Raw genomic sequence first — 3332 nt, forward strand, 5'->3', positions numbered from 1 at the left:
ACCAATATATATTTATTTATATGTATAATCAAAGCCCTACAAAGGTCATGGGTCAAAGAAGGAGTTGGGGGAAGCAAGGGGGAGGTGGCAGGGAATTATGGAGAGAGCAACACAGGCTGTGGGGGGAAAGTGCATGTGAGAGGCACAATGAATGAGGAGAGAAGCACATGACGAAGACAGCAATACAAAGTGCAAGGGTGTCTGCGTGCAGGGGAAAGATTGTTTACGTGCAGCAAGGTCCTCCTTCCTGCACATAAACAATCTTTAAATAACATTTTGTCACTTCTATGTGTGCTGCTTAATGGAGCACACATGGAAGTCACAAAACGTCATTAAGAAAAAAAAGATTGTGTACATGAACATAAACAATCAAAGGCATTTTGCTTTTTCCATGTGTGCTGCACAAGGCAGCACACATGAAAAAAGCAAAAACAAGGAGAAATAAAGCATTTCTTATTGTTTTGTCAACTTAAGATCAGGTTTGCCCTGATCTTAATTTTGGCGCTGCCTTCTATTTACGTTGCCCTTGTAAATAGGGGGCAGCATCAAAATCAAAGAGTGTTGCGGTGAAACTCCCACCACAACACCCATTGCCCACCCATTTCACTCTAAAGGCCCGATTACGATGCTATTAGGAAAGCATTCCTAGCTAGGGCCTGATTAAGATGCCGTTAGGAAGGCCTACTAATGGCATTTGCTCCTTCGGAATCGGATCAGGGACGTGTCTTCCTGACGAGGGCTAGATTACGATGCGGTTGGAAACATAGGCTCCCATAGAAGTCAATGAGAGTCCAACCAAATAGTATCTGGAAGCACCCAGACGCATCATACTCGGTCTGTCGGACTCTCCCGATCCGAGGCAGTCGGAAACCATTCCCAAACCAATTAGATCGGGAAGATTTCCTGACCGCATCGTAATCGGACCCTAAGTATTGCGTGAAAGGGTGCCTTCATTACAAGGCAGCACTAAGGCACGTCGCTGCCTTGTAAATAAGACAAAGCCCCTACTGCCACAGGAACGTCACAAAAAGTAACGTTCCCGTGGTGATAGGGGCTTGTACATAGGCCCCTGAGTGTCAGTGTACACCACCTGTAACCACGGGTACAAATTAAGAACTGTGAACAAGTATAATGTAACATGCTTAGCTCTTTCCAGCTTTTGCAATGTAAAAGAGAAAAAGAGATATTTGTGATTAAGAACCCGAAATGTCATGGCATATATAAACAATATAGTTCTAAACTGACTCACTTCTCGAGGAAGCTAACTTTATGTCTAAATCTTTTTATTGGATTTTGAGGAAGAAACTTTTTATGTTGGATTGCAGAACAGTTGTTAGTGACGTGCACTAGGTCGGAACCTCATTTGGTTGCATTGTGCACGTGACAGACCAGGAGGGCAGTGTTTCTCTATCACCCTGCAGATAACTGGCGTCTCTAAGTCCAGTAGAGTAGTGTATTTGCTCTCAACTGGTGGTCTTGGCCGCTAGCCCCATATAGTAGAACTCTGAAGTAAGCTCCCTGAGCTGGTTTTAATAGCTAGTTGTATATGCAGACGCTACGTAAAAGGCTGTGAAGGGGCTTTGGATTTGGGGCCCAGCCAAACTCTTACAATTATGATTTTCAGCTGGGAGACTGACCTAACACAAACTGAATATTTGCCTTGGTGGAGTCAGAGAACCAAAGACAAGAGGAGAACTCATTTTAAGCTTACATGTCCTCCCTTATTTGATAATCTCTTAAAAAAAAGATCTCTTGCAAAATAATTTTGGGAGGAAAGTTGTGCTAAGTCAACAAACTTTTCAGCTTTGTGACCTTGTGAAGTTTTAAAATATCCGAATTTAGAATTCTAATCTCTCACAGTTGTAATATATTATAATCAGTATTTCGTCAGGAGCCACATTTCGGGGCTTCTCACGTTACATGGCACTTATAGTGAAGCACACTTACCTGCGTCTCACCTATTCTTGTCCAGCAGCATTGGTCTTCCCAATCAGTAATAAAGAAAGGACTACCAACTGCGAACATAGGGGCATATTACCAAGGGCCTTATCGCCGCTTTAGCGGGAATTTTCCCCGCTAAAGCGGCGATAATTTTATCGCCCTATTACCTAGCTGTCGCTAACACCAGTTAGCGATAGCTAGTAGGAGATGGCGATCATCTTGGGGCCCACTTTGCATGTCAGCGATAATTATCGCTAATGACATGCAAAGTGGGCGTGCCAAGATGTTAGCGACTGGAAACAGTCGCTAACATCGCTATCTCCTATTACCTATTTTTGGAAATATTCGCACTAAGCGCGAATATCTCCAAAAGCTAACGCCTGCCCAGAGCAGTTCTTAGCCATGTTATCCAATGGTAGGTGGATAACATGGCTAAGAGCATTTGCTCAGTAATGCATGAATATCGCTGACTGTTTAGCGATATTCATGCATTTCGGCCGATTTTTATCGCTTAGGAGATAAACCTTGATAATAGCAAGGTTTCTAAGCGATAAAAATAGGCGAAGCACGGCGATAAAATTATAGCCGCTAACCAAGCTTAGCGATAATTATTGCTTATTCTTGGTAATTTTCCCATATTACCTATAGTGCGGGAGGATTGGTAGGACACTCACTTATTGGTCGTATTTCAACATGGCATCCATCTGTGAATTGTTTTTTTGTATCAGACCCAAATCAACGCAGGGTTTACTTTCTAGAAGGACGTTCCTATGGGGTGATGACATGATGAATACATAAGCCTTGCCTAGAGATAGACCGAGCTTTGTATGTGGTCTATGTTTGCAGCAGGTTTCTCGCCTCCTTTGCCTGTTTTCCACCCTGTCTACTTTTGTGCCTTTTTACTGCTGCTGTGGGGCCATTTTCAGGTATTCTGGCCTAGCCTAACCTTTTAGTTTACTTTTGTGTTCAGTGGGCACTATACTGCGAATTCCATTCATTCAATCTCCACTTTTGTCTGAGGTTTTTTTTGCTGCTTATTCACACCCATGTCCCCCCTCCCCCCCACCCCCATTGATAGTATCTGGGGTCACCTGGTGGAAATTGGAAATAGGTTGTAAGTGGTGTACGGACACGATGCCTACAAAATTCTTCGTCTCTACCTTAGGTAGTCCAGAAGGGCTATCAGGACCTACTGCAGGAGGTCAGCCCTTAAGATACAAACATACTTGAGACATTCTTTCTTATAAGGGTCTGGAAGGAAACGATGATTTGATATGGAAAGGATGGTGGGGAGTGGAAAACAGCACAAACAGGAAGACTTTTTTCAAGTGCCGACAGCAAGTGAAAAGGCTGAGGATGCCAATAATAATCAGGCGCCAAACAATCTAGCA

Source organism: Lissotriton vulgaris, unplaced genomic scaffold (assembly GCF_964263255.1).
Source record: "Lissotriton vulgaris unplaced genomic scaffold, aLisVul1.2 SCAFFOLD_1251, whole genome shotgun sequence".
In the NCBI taxonomy this organism is placed as follows: Eukaryota; Metazoa; Chordata; class Amphibia; order Caudata; family Salamandridae; genus Lissotriton; species Lissotriton vulgaris.